The following is a 22236-nucleotide window of genomic DNA, read 5'->3' as shown; positions in this document are numbered from 1 at the left end:
TATGTTATTCCGCCCCCCCCCCTCAGCATTCTGGAGTTCTCTCTCTTTCTGAAGTCACATAGCTGTGTGGAAAAACCCCTGTGTCTTAGCAGATGTACTTGAGGTAGCTACAAGCAAAAGGGAGATGGCCTTCTACTTATAAGCTTAAGTCTCATGTTCATAGTTTCGCCCACTTTACCATGTAGTAGGAGAGTAGTCTCAATCTGTAGCATCATTTTGGAAAGAAAAGGGGCAACTAAATGAAATCCAGTGTTTGTATCAATGGTGCAGAATTCTTTCATCAAACCAGCTAATACCCTTAAGGGAAAAAGATCTGGTCTAATACTTAATTGAAATATGTTTGTCTTTTCTTTCTTTTTCTCTTTATTGTGGTTTGGAATAAAATTTTATTAGCTATATGGCCATTGGAAGGTAAAATGAGTATGTCTTCTCTGTCCTGTGAGCTTTATTTTTATTAGGATCCAGTCAATAAGGTCCCAGTACAACTGTGTATTAAGATGGATTTCTTGACTGGACTTAATTTGAAGATTATAACAAAGAAGTGATGTCTTATGATAATGGCCCAGAGATCTTCAGGTTCATCTGGCATAGTCAGCATGTGACTATAGATTTCCAGTAGAAACTCCACTCAACCTGTTCCTAATGCTTCAGAAGCACCACATGTTACTGGCAGACTGAATGAACTGGTATCATACAGATGTCAACTCTTTGCCTTTAAGCCACCAGTACAAGTTACCTCATAATTCTTCAACATTATTTTTCCAACCTTAAACAACTGGTTATCATGCATACAACAAATATGTTCAGGTTTTCAAACAAGTACAGGCTTGCTCTGTATTTTCCTCCATTGGATTACTTAATAACCAACTTAATCTCAGTCAAGTTTCACTTTAGTACTCCTCGAAATTAGAGGGAAATATTGCCTCCGCTCATTTGCTATGTTTCACAGGCACAGGAGAGGTAAAAGATAAAGTATCAATTCTTATGGATCTCATAGTTCGAAGCTTTTAAGGCTGTATTATAGAAACTTTGTAATTATTGTGGGTAATCTTGCAGAAAATTAAATGTTGAGTTTGCATATGTGAAGAAGTTTGGGCTACTTTGCTCACCGTATCTTGTTAATGCTCAGCATCTCCCTCTCCCTGTCAGCCTTTGGGTTTCACTTTGCTGCCAGTAAAATGCTATTTGTGGCATAAGTGAAATCCATGGCATAAAATCTTTCCAAAGTGTTTTTAGGGAAGTTCTGCTTGTAGTTCAATTGCTCCTTTCAAATTGAGCCTAGACCCAGTTCTCAGCTAGAGGTAATTGGTCCCCCAAGTGACATTTTTTTTTGGCAATATCTGGATACATTTCGGTTTATCACTACTGGGAAGAAAAGCCAGCGCGCTGGCTATCTTGTGAGTGGAGCATAGAGAAGCTAGTAAACAGAGCAACCTCTTCTCCTCTCCCACCAACAAGGAAGTATTGAAATATCAGCGGTGTCAACATTACCAAGTTCTGCTGTAGACATGAAAAGTAAAAGACAAAGCAAGTGGCTTAAATAATTTCCTGATTAATTAATTAATTTTTGCAATGGACATGTTTTATGATTAAGAATTTCCCCTATGGCAAAGGACATAGCTAGCAAGATCAATGGAAAGCCCACGGATTAGGAGAAGATCTTCACTAGCCATACAACAGACAAGGGTCTCATATCTAAAATATACTTGGCACTCAAAAAATTAAATCACCCAACAACAAATCCTCAAAGCAACAACTGCCCAATAAATAAGTGGGCTAAAGACTTAAAGAGAAACTTCTCTGAAGAAGAAAGAAGGATGGCCAATAGACACATGAAGAAATGCTCAACCTCCCTAGCCATAAAAGAAATGCAAATCAAAACAGCATTGAGATACCACCTCACTCCAGTTAGAATGGCAAAAATCAGAACTCTAACAACAACAGATGCTGGAGGGAATGTGGTCAGAAGGGAACCTTACTTCATTGTTGGTGGGAATGTAAACTTGTTCAACCACTTTGGAAAGCAGTATGGAGGTTCCTCAAAAGACTCCACATAGAACTCCCCTACGACCCAGCAATCCCACTTTTGGGCATTTACCCAAATGTTTACAAACAAGACCACACTAAAGCTACCAGCACAACTATGTTTATTGCAGCATTATTTACCATAGCTAAGATATGGGACCAACCTAGATGCCCCTCAGTAGATGAATGGATCAAGAAAATGTGGTATATATACACAATGGAATTCTATGCCTCCATCAGAAAGAATAACATTGCCCCATTTGTTAGGAAATGGAAAGGCTTGGAAAAAATTATATTAAGTGAAGTAAGCCAGGCCCAAAGAAACATAGGTCCCATGGTTTCCCTTAGTTGCAATATCTAGTATATGTATGAGTCAAGCGGAAAAGGTCAGATAATGTGATGTTAGGAAAATGAACCCTTAGATACGTATTTTAATGTTTTTTTTCTTTCATGCATTTGTTTCTAATGCATTTATAAGATTATCTCTTTGTTGCTTTGTATGTCCCTCCCCCACAGTATAACCCCTGCTTTCACTATATTTGATGTCAGTATAACTTGTGGAGGAGATGGGGAAAAACAAGTCGTTTAAGGATACAGGTGGACCCGTTGCAACAATGAGAAGTACAAGTTGTCATGTCGAAAACAAGCTTTACAATGTTGGTGCAGGGTGGGGGGGAGTGGGGGTGGCGGGGAGGGGGGAGGATTGGGTGGGGGGGAAGGCTGGGAAGGGATTTGAAGAGTAAACAAAGGAGGAGGCTGCAATGCTTGATAAGAAATGTACGCATTATCCTGCCCATGTAATTGTAACCTCTCTGTACAGTATGTTCACAAAAAAATTTAAATTAAATTAAAAAAAAAGAATTTCCCCTATGGCACAAAAGAGGCAAAAATCTAGAAAGAGGCCGTGTTCCACCCTTGTTTTTTTACAGACATTCAAAATATAGCATAGGTGTTGTAGGTAACTGAGCTGTCTATAACAAACAGCACTACAACCATTTCAACAGCTATGACTTAGAGAGAGCTTGCCATATGAACAAGACAGGGCCCAAAGCATTTCCTCATATCAATTCAGTTAATCCTTCCAGCAATTTCACTAGGGGAGAGGGGTGGAAATAATACACGCACCTACCAATTCTGAAGCCGTGTAGGAATATAATGGGCTCCAAGTTGGAAGTATGAGGGTCAGGAGATTGACAACAGACTGTCTAGGAAGAAGTGATAGGCTTGACTTTTCTAAAGGCCCCTGGTTGCTCAATAGTGATGTTATTGTAGAAGTGTTTCTCTGGGAAACTAGAATTGCCCTCATAAAGTAGGTTTATACTTGCTTCTAGAGGGAACAAAAAAAAAGAACCAAGATTGTGTAACTCTCTGCTTTCCAGTTCTGCACCTGGGCCCATGCCCATTTGTCTTACCCTCTCCAATGCCTGTTCTTGATGAAACTGGTCTTTGGGTTGTGTGTAAATGACAGAGAGTAAGGATCCGTGACAGCCCGGCCCTGTCCACACAGCCTTTCCCACCTGTGATCCTCACCTTCCAGTTGACTGTCCTCTGAGTCTGATTCCAGAGAGACAAGGGGCTCCCCTTTAAGATGTCATCTTCAGGGTGAGTTTGACCCACAGATGTTTGAAAAAGAATATAAGGGAAAATTCTAAAAACCAGTCTCATGGGAGATTCTCCATGAACACATTTAACTGTAGATTTTTTCCCCTGGAAATGTCAGGTTCAAAATCTTATTCTCGGTGGGGATTTCCGTGGGAATTGGCAAGTTAGCTAAATTCACTGCTTTCATGTCCTCTTAGGAGGTGTGTGTGGGGGGGGGATCTAGGGAATTAGGTTTGTCATAGCTAGATATCTTACCTTTGCCAAAACAGTTTTCTGTATTAGACCTAAGTTGCCATCAAAAAAAAAAAAAACACTGGAAAGGAAAACATCACAAATCACTAGAAATATATCAGCATTGTGAGCGGCAGAATTTATAGGGCACTAATGGATATCCGAGGCTATTTATCTTTCTAGTAGCAGTTCAAACACCTCTGCCTTTTTCTTAACATAAAAGGGCTTTCTGTCAAGGAGCTGTAGAGTCCCCAAAACCAGTACTTGAGTTAAGGGAAAGTGGCATTCTATTCTTTGTTTTCTTTGTGATATGTATAGGGGTTGTTGAGGGTATTTAATTCCATGCTCTGTCTTTTTTTCTTCCTTTTCTTTTTCTTTTCCCCTTCCTCATTCAGGCTTGTGACACTTGTGTACAGTCTCGCATAAATGGGGTAAGGCACAGAGTGAGAGAGAAAAGGCCCAGGTCACGTGTTTTCTATCTTGTTTTGATTAAAACATTTATTCATAGTGGGTTTTCTTTGTGCCTAAAGGCTGGTACATTCATGCAGTTTATGTAGCCTATTTTGTTCATCAAGCTCAAATGCAATTGGCAAGACATATCCCTGCTTTGAGAAAGACTTCTAGTATTTTGTACATATTAACTCAGCACTGCACAGTTGCTTGGCCCCCGTCAGTTTTGTCTCCTATGGAGGAAAGGTCTGGAATGCAGGTGAATTTTCCCAGACCAGGAGGGACTGCAATGACTTTGAGATGTCTCCCTCTGTGGCTGCCATTTGGTAGGAGAGACTTGAGTTCTGCATCTGGCTAGCTGGTGACCTTGGGTCAGATTGTTTTGACATTGATCAGCCTCACTTTCCAAAACTAAAGGATTAAAAAAGAAATACCTATCTACAAAACAGGTATGTTGTGAAGAATGCACGAAGGTTAATGCAAAGCACAGAAAAGAGTTAGTGACTTTTGCTTTGTGTGCCTTGTCTCAGTCTTTTCTCTAATATAATATCTAGTCTGAGAACTAAAATCTTAGAATTACCTTTGCACTCAGTACAATTCAGAAAAAGCAGAGGTAAAAAAAAATCCAAGCCTTTATGGCAGTCCTTTGAATACACCACTGGAAAGTGGTATCCCGTTTTGTTTGTCTGTAGTGTTGGTTCTGGGGGGTTTGAACTCAAGGTCTCACGTTCTTGATTCGCTCTTTTGCTCAAAGTTAGTGCTCTACCACTTGAGCCACCATTCTCTTTCTGGGTCTTTGGTAAGTTAGTTGGAAATAAGAGTCTCTTGGCTAGTTTTGAACTGCAATTCTCAGATCTCAGCCTCCAGAGTAGCTAGAATTACCAGCATGAGCCACCACACCTGGCATCTTTATGTATGCATGTATATACATATGCATACATATTACATATACATATGCATGCATATGTAAATATGTATATATTTATTTAGCACTTCCAGTAACTTGTATTTGCATATACTCTAGAGTTGAATGGCCTCTGGGATAGCTGGTCACCTTTCCTCCTCTGAGATGCTCTTCTCCTGCATTAGTAGGACTAAGTTGCTGGAATGTTGGCTCTTCACCTAGAAGGGTCCTTTTACCCCACTGGAATCTATCTATGCGCCTCTTAACTCTACCCCAGCTTATACCCAATGCTTTTTATGGTGGGCCTCACACAGTTGGGTAACGTAAATGATGTGATAATGAAGCTGGACTAAAGGTCATGGGATTGTTCACATGTGCAAGGAGATTGTAGGCTTAGCCTCTCAGGTGAGGGAAAGGTTAGCACACCAACTGCATCCACACTTCAAAGCCTGTCACTGCCTTGCTGCACTAACTTAATTATCTGTGCTATTGATATCTTTGAGGAACATATCTATACCCGGGATACAGTTACTTCACAGTAGGAGATAGCAGGAGGTGGCTTGTTCGGTTGCCAACTTCCTAAAATGCTTTTTAGAGTCAGCTGGGTTGCTTAGTCCTCTCTTGCTCTTGGATTAAATATAAAAATAACTATGTAAAGCATATCAACTCTCTTTTCCCTGTCTGCTGAAACTGCAATCTCCTAGGCTTTTTCTAGAACCCATTAAAGAGGGAAGAGGAGAGGAGGGGTAACAAAATCCCCAAACTCCAAATCCCCAGATGAGATATTCACTTAGAATGGATCCTGAAGTTACATCTCTACCAAGACAGAGATGTGTCAGTGCTCAGCCCAGCTCCATTTTGATCGTTGATGGGTTGATGAGGTAGCATGAACTTTATTCTCATTGTACCCCCTGCCACCGCCACCTCCTCCTCCACTTCCTCCTCTTCTTTCAAGCCATATTAGTTTTATGGACATCTCCATCAAGAAGGCTGCAAGGGAAAGAAATGCAACCCAAAGCAGGTGATGTTTTCATTGCTAAGCCATAAGTGTTTGATGTTGAGAAACATAATCTATGGACCGAAGAGAAGTCTGATCTTCACCCAGTTTCCACTGATCCAAACCAGCCTTGTTCCTGTTAGTACACAAACAGGAACCCTGTTCACAGAAACCTTCCAGAAAGTAAGATTTCCATCTCTGACAGTTGACAACAGATCCTCCCTGCCAGCTGCTGCCTTACTCTGTTAGTTCCTCACAAGAGGTATTTTAAGGTGTGTTTACCTGCATAATAAGCATTATTTTGGGAGCCTCTAGTCCTGTTGACTTTTCTGTGAGTTGGATGATCTGAAATGTAAAGGAACAAGATGACCCAAGCTCCTAACTGCACTGAAGTTTAATAAAATGCCCTGTGCTTCGACACCAAAATGTGGCCTCCTGGCTGTTGAACCTCTCAGATATATAACAGACAAAAACCGGGGAGAAATTTTTCTAGCTGTTCACCCTTTCCCCCTCCCCTTCTTAAAGTCGCTCACCTTGTATGGCATAGCCTTCAAAATCATGGTCATTTTCATGATAAAAATTCAGTGGAGACAGTGCCAAAGCGTCACGCAAAACCAGCTGCGGCATCCTGCGTGACATTCCAAATATTAATACAAATAGAATTAATTCACACGCCAGGGGTGTCTCAAGAATCCATTTTAAGTTGGCACTTAACTTCAGTTTAGGATTTCTCCGTGACTGCCCATGTTGAAAACTGTTTGCTAAACAAGACAGTATTGGGCCGTCCTCTACCTCTAACTTCATTACAACATATTGGTTAACTCACACTTGGTTTTGACTAGAAGCAAATAAATGTTGGTTAAGGGTTGGTGTCCATGGTCAGCAATGAAGTTTCTACGTTTTTTTTTTTTTCCTGACCTATCCCTTTCAGCTGAGCGCATTTGGTTTTATTTTGTGGGACGAGCAAACATGATATATTTATCACTAGTGGATTCGTTAATTGCCTAATTTCTTAGTTCATTTACAAATTCTTAGTTCTAAAATACATCTGGTTTTGTCCACACAGAGTGAATTCCTTGTCTCTTGCATTAAATTTAGATTGCAGCAAGGCATAAGCTAGACCAAAGTAAAACTTGGGTGTCTAGCGCTCCCCTGGCCTTGTCTTTCCATTTCTGCAGTGAATTTAATAAAGAAACTATCTTGGAGTAATAATTCCTACAAGCCCCAGACATTCCTTTGGGGGAAGAGGACTGACCTTTTCCTGTTTTTAATAAAACCTCTGTGAATTTGGGGCTGGCTCTCCTATAGACCAGTGCAACTGTCTTTTTATTCCATATTTAAGGGTGGGGTGAACCTTTTATTCCTCTGATTAGGAAGCATAAAAGCAGCCCTGGGAGATAGGGCTCTTATTAGGTTTGTATGACTTATGCCCAGTTCATTTAGTACTTATTTACCTGTATTTAATGGGTTGGACTTACATTTTCTCCTTTTCTAGGGTCAGATTTGGTTATTGTGATTTACTACTTCTCCCCTTATTTCTCAAGGAATTGGGGAGAGGGCATTTATAATAGTGGGTTGAATTATGATCTGGTGATTGGCAGGCTATTTTATCCTAACTGTGACATTGGTGATTTTAAAAGATTCAGTTTTGCCTTTGTCTTGAGCAAGAAGCATTTTACACATGATTAATTTCTAAAATTCCCCCTGGATGGGTAATTTGGAATGGAAGAACTTAAGACCTTTCGGGGGAAATAAATAACCCAATGCACAAGATCCCTTATGCTAATTCTTTATGGTCACTAAAAATATTTAGCATATTGACTAAAAAGGACCAGCTATGAAAGTATGATATATTTTGAAATAGAATAATAATCACAATGTATTCATTTCTAAGGGATTTCTTCCATGTTCTCTGCTGTAAATTTGTTTTGACTATTCAGACACTAGGTATGTTACCTGTTGTCTTCCTGTCTCTCTAGATTGTGTTCATTCTTGTTTTAATTTTATAACCCAAGGTTCATTCTCTTCTCTTGGGTCCTAGAATATTCCCTAAGAAATGGAGGGATGTAGATGCTTAATAAGGCAAAGGTTTCTGGATGAACTTTCTTTGGTAAACACAACATAGCCAGCAGATTTCCATCACATCCTAATAATAGGGTAATGGTTTCTGGATCTCTGAATGCAGATCCAATCCATCTCTCCTCCCCTTCCTAACACAACAGCTTTGTGGCCTGTACTTATGTTTCATCATCTTTCTTTAGCTCCCAGCTTAATTATACAAATATGAAAATCAACTGAAAAGATGTTGGAGGTATTGAAAAGCTGAGAGGAAAGGAGGAATTATTGGACTTCTAAAACCCATTATGTGAATCCAAAATAGGCTTGAGATTCTTTGTAAATTTTTTTTGTGTTTGTTTGAACTCAGAGCTTAGGTACTGTCTTTTAGCTTTCTGCTCAAAACTAGCACTCTGCCTACCATGTGAACAACAGCTCTACCTCTGGATTTTTGGTGATGAATTGGAGATAACAGTCTCTTGGACTTTCCTGCCTGGGCTGCCTTTGAACCATGATCCTCAGATTTCTGCCTCTAGATTGGCTAGGATTATAGGTGGGAGCCCCAATTGCTGGGCTTAAATTCCATGTAACTGTACAAAGATGTTTACCTGCTTCTATTGTAAGACTTCAGCCATCATTTGATAGCTTTTTCTTCAACCTCTACTAAAGGCTTTGAACTGCCTTACCAGGGGGACACTAGAGAGCAGTGAAAATCTAACTTGATTAACAAAAACACAATAAAACACACATAGAGAAAAACCACAGGACACAAATGCATGCCTTATTTTATTATATATTTAACTATTGCATTTCATCAATATCATATGAATATATATAGCTCATAAGTGTTTTATAAGTCAAGATAAGAAACAGAATTTTTAACAATCCCAAATTCTTCATATATTTTACTCAATGAATTTCTTTGTGCCCCACTGAAATTATCTTATTTTCTTATTATATGAATTGCTTCTTTATATTTTTTAATGTGCTTGTGTTTGTGTGCATGTGTGTGCGCGCACATGTGTGTGCATGTGCATGCATGTGCTCAGAATAGTCAAAGTCTTGCTGTATATCTCAGGTTGGCCTTGAATTTGGTTCCTCCTACCTCAACCTCATAAGTGCTAGAGTTATAGCAGTGTGCCACCATGCTCTGGTTCTTTGCTTTTCCCTTTCCCTTTCTATTTCCCTTTCTATTCTCCTTTACTTTTTAATGTTTTCAGACTACTAGAGTTAGAACTCAGGGCCTTGTGCTTGCTAGGCAAACACTCTGCCACATGAATTAGATATGTAGGACTCTTCAAATATATCACCCACTGTCCATTTCCAAACACCATAGTCTAGTTTTGCTCAATTAAAAAGGTAATTTTTGTAGCACACCTTAATTTGTAAAGTTTGTCTTGAGTCCTGTTGCTCATTTCCTTATAATATTATCTACTGAGGAACTCAGGCCATTTGATCTATATTGTTTCTCTAAGCCTGAGTTATGTGAATGACACAGTAACATACAGTGAAGTTCAAAATGTTCCTTTGCCTCTTGGATTTCCTGCAAATTGGCAACCTGATCTGAGACTGTATCCTACTTACGTTTGTTTGATAGTTTTGGCAAAGCTGCAGTTGGTGGTTGGCAAGGCTACAATCACTACTGAAGCTCAGATTGTCCCCCTTTAGCCAGTAGGAACTTCTGAAAGTTGGTTTTTAAGTCCTTGTGTCATCACCTTGAAAGCCTTTGACAGCTTTCCTGCTTTCTTTCAATATAAGACATTCCAAATTTTTCTCATGCATTTTCTGCTCTAGACCTGGACTTATCATTTCGCTAGGAGACCCTGGATTCTTCAGGTAAGAGCTATTATTTAAAGACCCGAGTGCTAGGGATGTTCACAGGTAAAGGTTCAGTGACTTCCTTAACTTTTTGGAGATGGTAAGATTGGACGACACACAACATATTTTATGAACATGAGCAGTTCATGTCAATACCCCAACTGAAATTTGCAGTTAGAGTTTTAACTTCTTTGGCCTTCCATTTTTTCTCTTCTTTCTTCCTTGGGAATATTGAGTGTCAAGGATATTGGGGGTGAATGAAATTTGAACATCCCAGTGTGCTCACTTAGCACATATTACAAGTACAGTAACTCAGAAGAATATTAGTAGTGATTCCAATGTAGTTATTGAAAGCAGTTACCGTTTTTCAATATCTGGTTCCTCCACCTTCCTTCATTTAAGAAATAGTTGTGCTACCTCTCTATTCTCCAATAAAGAGTCCCATTAGTTTGCTCTCTATCTATGAATCCTCATTTAGTCTTACATCCATAGGTAGGTATATATTTAATATTCACCTCTGGTCATTATAGTGATAATCACTGTAATCATTTTGATTGTCAAATACATGTTCCTTAGAAAGAATTCATAGGAACCATTGGGGTTCTTGTCTGTTACTGAGTTTTCCCCTCTAATTTGCAAGTCAGTTTTGCTGGATATAAAAACCTTTCCTCTGATATATTGAATAGGCTGCTCCAGCTTCTGTTAGCTCAAGCAATGTCTTCAGAAAATCTGATGGTAGTTTAATTTTCTTTATGCTATAATCTATGCATTCTTTTAGCCTAGAAACTCAGGGATTTGACAAGACTGTATCTTGCTATTGGTCTTTGGTGTCAATAATCTCAGGTTCCTGGTAAATTTTTGAACATTGGGAAATTTTATTGAATTATTGTTTGCTCTGTTTTCTTGCTTCTTTGAAGCAAGAAACTCTTCAGAAACTCTTGTTATCCTTGCATTCAATTTTCTTTACCAGGTTTTGCTATGTTTGTCTTTTAAATTTCCCATCTCCATTTCTTTTTTATTTTTAAGCTCCTTTCTCCTCCTCCTCCTCCTCTTCCTCTTCTTCTTATCATCATCACCATCATCATCATCATTGTCAACAATAGCATCAAAAAATGACTTGTTTCTAGTTTAATTGGTATTCCTGGAATGATTCATTGCTTTTATTCTTATTTCCCTTCTGAGTTCCTTTCCAATCTGATGGTAGAACCTTTTGATATTTTAAGTAATTTTGTCTTACATTTCATCTTTAAGCTACTTTTGAGTGATAGGTTGCCACAGTTTATCTGGTGATTCTTAACCTTGATCTTGATACTTTCCCATTGTTCCACTTTTAAGGGAAATTAATCTTACTGACACTTTGATTTTTTTAGGTTCATCATTTGTGTTTATTATAAGCCAAAACAAAAAAAAAACAAAATCAAGTTTTACATTCCTTTCACAGTTTTGTGTATCCATTTAAGTTTTGACCTTCATTATCTTCATTTACATTCTGAAGCAAGATATTTAATTTTAGGATAAAATTCTGCTTCTCTTTTTGTGTTCAGTTCATTACCTTTTATATAGTTGCATTTCTCTGCCACCCTTGTTGCCAGTAGTATTAATAACCTATATTACTTTTAACTTTGAATTGAAATAACTAACTTTAAAAAATAATATCTATATTTATTGTTATTGTAGAGGTGATGTAAAGAGGGGTTACACTTATATAAGTCAGGTACTGAGTACATTTGTTTTTGAAAAGTGCTTACGAACACTTTAGAATGAGGCATGGCCAAAGACATCTTATTATATGGACCTTTATCCCTTATGTACTTGCCTTTTCTCTTTCTGTAGGATTCAAAAATTTGACATAGAGCTTTCTAGGGTTCCTTCACTGCTCCTCCATCCCCTACTTTGGTCTAGACCTTTTCATTCATTCCAGCTTTTGTATTTTCTGTGACTCAAGTTTGATGCTGGTCTTCACAGCTTTCAGTCACACTGGAGGGAGCACTGGTGGCTTTATGATACCGGAGGGCAAAACTGGTTCAGTCCTATCAGTCCCCCTTCCTTGTACCTAGATGTTAAGTAGGATAATGACCTCCCAAGATATACCAAATGTTTTCAGTTGGCTAGTGAAGCTTCTGTTTTACTCTCACTGGCTACTTTCAGGTTCACTTATTCACAGGGCCATGGATGGCAGGCCTTACCCACCCATGTGTTGGTTCCTGGCAGGATTTTGTCTGCTAGATCACCTTATATTTGGGAATTCCAAAGGAAACTTTGTCTTCTGTGTTTGTTATAAATGTCTGTAGACACTATGTTTCATTATCCAGTTGCTTTACTTATAAAGCTACTAAAATATTGAACAAAGGGGCTGGGAAGGTGGCTCAGTGGTAGAGTACTTGCCTTGTATGCATGAGGCCCTGGGTTCGATTCCTTAGCACCACATAAGCAGAAAAAGCTGGAAATGGGGATGTGGCTCAAGTAATAGGTGCTAGCCTTGAGCTGAAGAGCTGAGGGACAGCGGCACCCAGGCCCAGAGTTCAGGCCCCACAACCACCAACAACAACAACAGCAAACTTGAACAGGCCATGCTGCTGTCACTGCTAATAACTTTCCAGAATTCTTAGCCACCAGCGTCTCCGAAGCAGTGTCCTTTTTGGAGTGACATATGTCTGAGCAACAGCAGTACAGGAAGGGTCTGCAGAAAGTTTTCTTCTGGACCCACACAGCCTCCAAGGCATTATCTTCTACATAACTACTTGATCTAGAGGGGAAGAAGAAGAAGAAAAAAAACCATAGGTCTCAGATAATTTTTTCTGCTTGTTTGTTTAGTATAAATTCAGCTTCTTTGCTTTAAAAATCACATAATTTTCTATTTATACCCAGATTTCTTCCAAAGATGTATGATATAATAGCAAAATATTCAATGTAATTAATTACATCTGGCTGAGTACTATAGTTAAAGTAGACCAACTAGGCCTTTCAGGACTCGTAGTGCTTCTCCCTGAGCCAGTCTAATGTTGATTAGCTGCTTTGGACCAAGAGTACTCTCTCTACACAGTTATAAAGGCCGAGAAGGATCATCAAGGGCCTAGGGGTTGGAAGCTTGGGGACAGAGACAGCAGAGAGGATCTCACGAGAGGAAGTTAGGGACCTATGATGTCACACATCCATCTCCACACTCATTCTGAGCAGCAATCAGTCATGCAGAGCTATGTGACAGGAAGGGAAACTGAACACAGTGGTATCTCTGTGCCCAGGGAGAAAAGGAGATAGGGTTTGGTGATCCCAGGATTTGCTGTGATACCAAAGTGTCCCAAAAGAATAAAGGAAGCTTTACTAGGGAAGAGAGTGGGGAATTTCAGCCAGAAACCAATTGTGTAAAGACTGGACATTTAGGATTTCATACATAGTAGAGCAGCTCTATGGCTATGATCTATTGAAAACCAACCATTGACAAAAGGATTTGTAAAAATAAATTAGGTAAATATATAATAATATAATGCAAAATGAAAATCGAGGAGGTAAAAGAAAAGAGTGGACATATTTGAGAACAATATATTAGATTTTCTTTTTCTTTTTTTCTTTTTGTTGGTTGTGAGGCTTGAGTTCAGGGACTGGGTGCTGTCCCTGTGCTTTTGTGCTCAAGGCTAACACTCTTACCACTTTGAGTCACAGTGACATTTCTGGTTTTCTGGTGGTTAAGTAGAGATTAGTTTCATATACTTTCCTGCCCTGCCTGACTTTGAACAGTGATCTTCAGATCTCAGCTTTCTGAGTCACTAAGATTTCAGGTGGAACCATCAGTGCCTGGCTGATTTTCTTATTTTTAAAAGTAATTGTACAAGCTGGGTGCCGATGGCTCATGTCTGTAATCCTATCTACTCAGGAGGCTAAGATCTGAGGATCATGTTTCAAAGCCAGCTCAGGCAGGAAAGTCTGTGAGACTTATTTCCAATAAATCACTCAGAAAACTGGAAGTGGCATTGTGTCTCAAGTGGTAGAGCACTTGCCTTGAGCTGAAGCACTCAGGGACAGTGCCCAAGCCCTATGACTACATATATATATATATATACATATAGATAGATAGATAGATAGATAGATAGATAGATAGATAGTAATATATAGTAATTGTACAAAGGAATTTCAATTCAACATGTCAGTTTTTGATCACAACACATTGTGACACATATCACCCCTTTCTTCATTCTCTTTCATTTCTCCAAATCAGTATGTTGGGTTTGGAAGGCTGGAAAATTCTTGTTATAGTTGTATGTTTTATATGAGATCTGAAAAGGTTAGGGTAGCCTCATAAGGATGCCTTGCATGTAGATGAAGTATCCCAAACCTTATTATGCATGAGAAAGAAAAGGAAAATATTGGTTGACTGTCAGCAAGAGATTTGAAAGGTAGTTCTGGTCCCCAGCTATTACCAGCAATGTCTCTGAAATTGAAGGAGAAACCTAATCCAAAGCCTTTCTGCTCAGACACCTGGTCACCTAAACCCAGGAAAAACTGTGTTCACCTCTGCTTGTGACCATCTCAATCATACCTACATAGTAGTCTCCCATTAATGGACTACAATCACAACCCGAGTCTGCAGTGAGTTCTATAAATTCAGACTGGAAATGTAATTTCAGATCTTGCAGGGCCTGTGTTGTTTCAGTGATATTATAATCAATGATTGTAGCTCCCTTTGAAGCTCATAAAGTGACCTCTTTTGACATTGATTTCTCATCTGCTTTTTTCCTTGACCTTTCTTCACCTCCTATGTCTCTTTATTTGCTAAGGCATAGTATTTTATTGCTAGGCACCCTTATAATAACAAGAGTATCCATACATTCAGCTTCGTTCAGGTCATTACTACCTAAATAGACGCTGTGGTGGTGAAAACCACTCCTAGAAACTGGCATCACTCAGGAACAGGCTCTTTTTCCCCCTTCTATTAGAAAATATTCAGGTGTGCTGTCAGATATTTTTTGCTTTGATTAGAAGATTGTTACATATGTATTTGTCTTTGCTTCGAGGGAGATTTCTTTAACGGGGAAGACCTCAAAAAAGGATCACGAATACTATACTCAACTTTGAATGTATATTTCCAAGGGCTGACTATGTTTTGACAAAAGCATGCATGAGTTTAAATGGGAAGGTAAATGAAACGTGCATCTTCCTTAGAGAGATGTGTGGTTTGTCTGGCATTTATGCTCACCCCAATATGACCTTTAGAAGAGAATATGATCAATAGCCTATTGGATCATCTCTAGTCTTCTGTCAAGGTCTACGGAGGGGAGCTTGAGAGATCTGGATGAAAAGGACCTGGAATGGCTAAGTTGCGAACTTAGTAGAAAAAGAGTCATGTTTGTGCAATCGTTTCCAGAAGGTTCTGAAGCACCTGATGTACGATGGACTTTCCATTTTGGGCATCTGCTGTCTTTGCCTAGCTCAACATTCCAGGGAGGGTATTTTTTTTTTCTAAGAGCTTAAAACATAACATGTCAGCAATGAGCAACCACCCAGCTTTGTAAAGAATGCCACGGCTGACAACTTCCCAGCTGCTGAGGAAAGGGCCGAGCCTTTCTTGTAAAGCAGGACCATACACATAAGATCCTTTGTGCCACTGGGACCCACCGTGGAGGTTCCAAATGCCCCAAATTCTGGAAAAATGTGCCAACCGCTCCCTACCATGTTGCTCTGTGTCTGGGAAGTAGAAGCATGACCATAGCTAGCCATTTGGTAGTTCTCCACATACACACAAGATTATTTTCTGTACTATTTTCATTTTGTAGAATTATTTTCATCTGAAAATGCTAAAAATGGAGGGGTTACAATTACATAAGTCAGGCAGAGAGTACATTTCCATTGGACAATGTCACTCCTTCCATTACTCTCTCCTGCTTTTTTCCCTCTCATTCCACCCATAAGTGGTATAGTTCATTTTCAAAATAGTGTCCAGTAAGTACCATTGTTGCCTTTGCTCACCATTTGTCCCTCAATTTCTATTTTGATTATTTTTTGTTGGTCATGGGGCCTGAACTCTGGCCTGGGTGCTGTCCCTCAGCTCTTAAGCTCAAGGCTAGCACTCTACCATTTGAGCCACAGTGCCACTTCTGTTTTTTTCTGCTTATGTGGTGCTGAGGAATTGAACCCAGGGCCTCATGCATGCAAGGCAAGCACTCTACCACTGAGCCACCTTCCCAGCCTTCTATTTTGATTTTTATAAAACAATATAAGTCACCATTTTAGGACCAACCCCAATGATTGATTGTCATGCCACTCAATCTGAAGCAAAAATTACTTTTAGGAAGGATAACCAAATTAAATTCATACTTATTCTTGACTATTTAGATATCCACTAACCAAAAGAAGGATTCCAATTTCTATGTCAGTTTGAGTTTGTTTTGGGAAACCATAGTAAGGATGAAAGAGAGAGAGACAGACAGAGACAGAGACAGATGAACAAAAAGTAGCTCATCTCCATGTTCATCTTTACATGGCCCCTTTACTTTTAACTAGAGCTCCATAATATACAAAAGTCCTGTAGGAGATTAAAGATGTCTAGCCCACCAACTGTGGCTAGAAGAAACAGATTCCTTGGCCACCTGTCCCAGGTTGCCTCTGAGAAACTACTTAAGGAATGCTTTTTTGTTATCACTTACCATTTTACAAATCTCATTATCCTTTAACCCAATAAGGGGGTAGAGCCATTGTCTTCTAAGTGTGCTTGAACCCCCTTTGTGAATCAGGAAATAATCAAGGAGCGTTTATGAGTTATTTGAAAAATGCATGGATATTGTGTTGCCAGTGTCACTACCTGGTTCTACATCCACTGGTCTTTTTATATCATTTTGGAAATATCTAGCTATGTATGGGACAGAGTCACATTCTAACATGAATGTGATATATGATTATCACTGGAGTTGTGACGAATAGCTAATTTAGGAACATTTGTAGATGGAGATTCTTTTGATGTTGATGCATTCAGTCACTTGAAACTTGCCCCAGCAATTGCTTCAGGGTTTCCCAACGTGCCTAGGGACATATGGAGATCATTTGCTGAACCAAGTCTTCAAGCTGATCTGGGTAGAAACATCCCAATTCACTCCATGACACTTCTTTTCCAGTTGCATAAACATTTCCCTCATAGCTGTAAAATTTACTCTTAAAATCCAAGGAGTCTGTCTTACATTCTCTTTTACCTTTCTTGAAGTGAGTGAGCAGGTGCTTTAATTCTGTGCTTTTCTCTCCTCTTGCCATGGTTATGTCTCAGCTCATTTGTACCTTTTCTAAGAAGGAAGTAAGGCTCTTGATGGGTGTTTTTGTATAAGGCTACTCATCTGTTAAAAAGCACAGTTAGATGGAAGCCAGGTTTCTTGTCTTCTCAGGCCATTTCCCATTCCACATGGCTTTATTTCTCTCTCACCTCTTGACAGAGAAAATGGAAGAGTGATTTTTTTTTCAGGAATACAACTAAAGGCCAGTGGGCATGCATTGACTCATGATCATTGCCCTTTTCATTTGAGGCTCTAACAGATGGAAAATTATTTGGATGTTGCAGTAACAGCAAAAATAATTTTGGCGTCCTCTCAGTTTTTGCCGGGAGAAGCCCAGGAAGCCTGCTTCTTATAATTAGAAGGTGTGTGTGAATCTGAAAGGTAGCACAGAGTCAGCCACTGTACACATTAAGTGATTCACCTTTAAGAAGTGACAAGTGAAGAAGCAGCTCAGGTTGCCTGGAGCTTTCTTTAGGATAATACCTGAAGGGAAACCCTCATAGATTCAAGCCAAGAATTATCAAATGACCCAATCTTACTCCCCCAGCCCTCAGAATCCACTCCTTTCTTTCTTGTCTCAGAACCACCTGAGGACATGTAACTGCTGACTTCAGCTTTCTGGCTACTGCCTGGATTTTTTAGATCCTAAATGTGAACTAAAGAGGAAAAAGCCTTTCATAAAGCCTTCCTTCCATTTCATTTTTCCCTTTGTCAGCTTATATGCACACATCTTTTAAAAAATTCTTCTTTCTGCCTTGGAGTCTGTTCTGTTCACTGACTGCCTCCCATATCTGGCTAACCCGAATGGCCAAAGCAATGTTCCTTGACCAGAGCAGTTAGCCAGAGCATCACTGGATTTTATCATTTGGAGTCCTTGAAGGGTCTCCTAATAGGGGTTGCAAATATTCAAGACTGAGTGACACCTTGAGTTAGGTCATGGCTGTCCTCAGAGTTTCTGATTGTTAGTTTAATGATTCATTTATTTCAGTGGCAGTCTGGCTGCAGTGGTTGTTTATAGATAAGTACATCGAGGAAGAGGCAGTGAGGAATGGAACAGAAGTGGGTGGTGGAGATGAAAATGGTCCACATCTTGGGTTTGGGCAATGGGATGGCCTGAACTACTTCCTCCTCCCTTGATGACCTCATTCTTCCAACCATATGGCCATTCTGAGAGTATTGGCTAGGGAGAGCTGGCATTTCTTCAACCGATCCCCAGTTGCCTGCCTCTGTGGAACATCTTGAACAGGAGGAGATTTTTTGGCTTCCCTGGAAACTGCCTTCAGGTGAGGAATGGTTCACATACAGTCTTTCTGATTCCTCTGCCGCTCAAATTTGAGTTGTCCCCAAATGACCCGAGACCTCAAAGGATAAAGCTGCACAGGCAATGTTAGTCTATTCTATCTAATAGAAAATAATGTTTTTTTTTTCCTAGGGAAAGGCTATATTTTATCAAGCTCTTTCTCATGTGTAACCTAATTTTTGTTGGACTGCATCTCGTTTTACTACTTCAGCAACTTCCCTGGGCCAAAGAATCCATTTATTAAGCTGTGTTGCCAGAGGTTCTTCTTCACCCCCTGGCTCAGATGCTTTGGCACATCACTTTAGAAGATCCTTGAGGTCCAGGTCAGAAGATCCTATAGGTAAGATTGCCTTCTAATAAGCTTCTTTGACATCTCAGTCATTAAATTCCCTTGAATGGAGTTCAAGTGCATCCAAATTACTGTGAAGTTTTCTCCATGAGGTCTTCTGTGAGAAAGCATTCTTGTGTTTCTGCTGTTCTTTATAGTGTTACTTACTTATCCCAAATATCCATTTCTCTCCTAGAATTCAGCCTCTTTCATTCAATATTCCCCAATGGGAACATTCAGAAGATGAGGTTTTTCTTTATTCTTATCCATTCTGGCTCATTTTCTTTTCTTGTGGCCTTTTTATTTTTTGGCTTCCAGATGACTTGTTTTTGACTTCTCACGGGTGGCACTGGGTGGATTGAACACAGTTCTTGTGCAAACTGAGGTGTGTGTGAATGTGTTTGGGGTTCAAGCTGCAGCTGTGGGTCCAGGACCTGGACAAAGGGTACTTCTCATCAGGGAGATCATGAGTGCCTACTCCAGGGAGAACTCCTTATTGTGCTTCAGATATTCTGGATCAGAATGTGAAAATACCAAATGTTCTTCCTTTTCTCACCTTCACTTGGTCAATACCTTACCACCTTCTCCAAAAATAGAAAAGCAACCATTTCTTTCCACCATACAAATAGTATTTCTTCTCTTCTCCAAAAAGGCTTGATATGCTTTTTACCTCATCGTTCAAAGTGAAGGGTGGTTTATTTGTTTGTTTTGGTTCAGTAATTCTCAGCTATCCATATTGACCAAATGATTTTGTAAAGACTCTAATTGTGTAAAATAGAGACAAGCATGCCCAGGCTCATGTATTAAAGGCGTAGTCATCATCAGCCTGTGAGCTACGGGGAAGTAGTAAAATCTTTAAGAGGTGGGAGTAATTGAGAGGAAGTTAGGTCATTGGTGTGTGCTTCGAAAGTGATGGTGAGATCTCAGGTCCTAGCTTCCCTCTCCTTCCTGACTACCATGAAGTTGCCCTTGCTCTTATTTGTTTATTTACTTTTTTTTGTCTATCATGGGGGTTGAACTTGGCCTTGGTGCTGTCCCTGAGCCCTTTTGCTCAAGGCGAGCTCTTACCACTTTGAGCCACAGCTGCACTTCCAGTTTTCTGGTGGTTAATTGGAGATAAGAGTCTCAAGGACTTTCCTGCCTGGCACAGCTTTGAACCATGATCCTCAGACCTCAGCCTGCTGAGTAGCTAGAATCACAGGCTTGAGCAACTGGTGCCCAGTCCTTGTTCTTTTTAATACATGGTTCCATCATTTTGTCCTGCCTTGCCATGGGTCCAAAAGCCATTTGGACAGCTGATGCTGAACGGAAACCTCTGAAATCATGAGCCAAGATAAACATTTGTTCCTTGTAAGTTGATTATCTCATATTTTGTTGAGTAACTGAAAACTACTAAACAAGGTTAATAACTGCAAGAAATGGTCTACTTTCTTCTGATTCTTAGGATTTCACTACCACCTAATAAAAACTTGAAGATTTCTGCAGTAAGGAAATTACTTTTTTAGTATAACCTAGAATTTCCTAGGAGGTACAATCTCAGGGCAGAGCTAAATTCTGACTTCAGTGATAAATAGATTTGGGATTGAGGGAGGAACTGTGGAAGTGTATTTTGGGCTGAAGGAATGCAATATCAAGACACTCTGAAAAGATCATTATGGTAGGAGAATGTCTGTAAAGTAACAAAGAAGCTAGATGAAGTGGAAGGTCCAGTTGTAAGGGCTATATTGGCCACATAAGAATTTTTTGTCACTAAAAGTATTGGCAAAAGAAATCCTAGGAAGTGTTTCTATAGCATGTATGGAATAATTTGTGTCACAGTGTTAAACAACCTGTTCTTGCTAAAAGTTAAGAGCAACTTTCTCATATCATACTTAGACATGTAAAGAAAATGTCAGCATCCACTTTAGTTATTATGACTGCTCTGAATTTTCCTATAAGTTCCTGTATCAATGGGAACTGATATATCATCTTATATATATATATATATATATGTTTTATCATATTATGGATATATCATATTATATATGTGTATATATATATATATATATAAATCATTATATACTTAGCTCTTTCAGGTAAATTTCATATCCTTTCATTTAAAATGTCCCAGTTCAGAAAATTCAGAATTGTTATTCATCCACTTGGCCTGGGAACCTAGGTGGAAGGGATCCTCATATACATTTGAGGTGTTTGAGGGGCATTCTGGGTATTTACTACTGCTCTCTGCAGGGATGGTAATATTACTCTTAGCTTAATCATTGCTGCCTTGTCTCTGTTTGCTACCAACTCTCCATCTGTTGCCTCAATGTCTGCTGTTCTATTTCAGTTCTATTTCAGTGGTGAGAGCTGGAGCATCCTCCTTTGTACCTGAGTGTTATCTGGCCATTACTCTTTCCTAACTGTCTGAAGTCTGGCTTTGTGATTTATCTGAAGTATAATGATACTCTTTATCCTTCATCTCTCAGTCCCAGCCCCTATTAGGCTCCTCAGTGATTGCCTATATCCCTTCACAGAGCCCATACAAGATCTTCTAGAACTTTTCCTACAACACAGAAGCCAAGGGAGTAACTGGGAAGCTACCCTCAATCTTTCTTTCTGTTTTCCCATGCTTCACAATCACCAAGATCATCCCAACCACCAAGATGGTCCCAGTCAGGAAATCAAGACCATGCTGACCTATTCTAGAGAAATGAGTCTAGACACGTTTCATGATCTGTTGCTGCCTCTGCCCCTCTTCTTCCCATCCTCATACTTTGTCTGTATGTATTCTAGTTTTTCTTTAGGAAAGAACATAGTCTAATCAAATACTATAATCCTACATAAAAGCTGTAGTGCTTAACCCTGGGATTTAGAATCTCTCCCTCTCTCTTTGTCTCTGTCTCTCTGTCTCTCTCTCTGTCTCTCTCTCTCTGTCTCTCTGTCTCTCTCCCATCTCTGTCTCCCTATGTCTCTCTCTGCTATCTCCTTCTCTGTCTCTCTCCCTTCCCCCCCCTCTCTCCAAAGCTTGGCTTTTTAGGTTTCTGTCTAGTTACAGAGATCAAGCAAGTAAGCTTTGAGGTTCAAAGCTGAACAAATCTGTCTTCTTGGCCCTTCTCATCGATTCCTCCTATTGGGACAATAATCTTCATGGCTTAATTATGAAGATAAATGGATGCAAGGGAATACAGTTTAATGCATCAAATTTATCTCCAAAATATCTCTTTGTTAAAAAGTAAGAGTGAGGTCTGGTGAATGAGGTAGCTTACACTTGGATAGTGACAATGAAGTTGGATA

Source organism: Dipodomys ordii, unplaced genomic scaffold, assembly GCF_000151885.1.
Source record: "Dipodomys ordii isolate 6190 unplaced genomic scaffold, Dord_2.0 Scaffold26, whole genome shotgun sequence".
Classification (NCBI taxonomy): Eukaryota; Metazoa; Chordata; class Mammalia; order Rodentia; family Heteromyidae; genus Dipodomys; species Dipodomys ordii.
The sequence above is the reverse complement of the archived record's forward strand: the minus strand, read 5'-3'. Positions refer to the sequence as shown.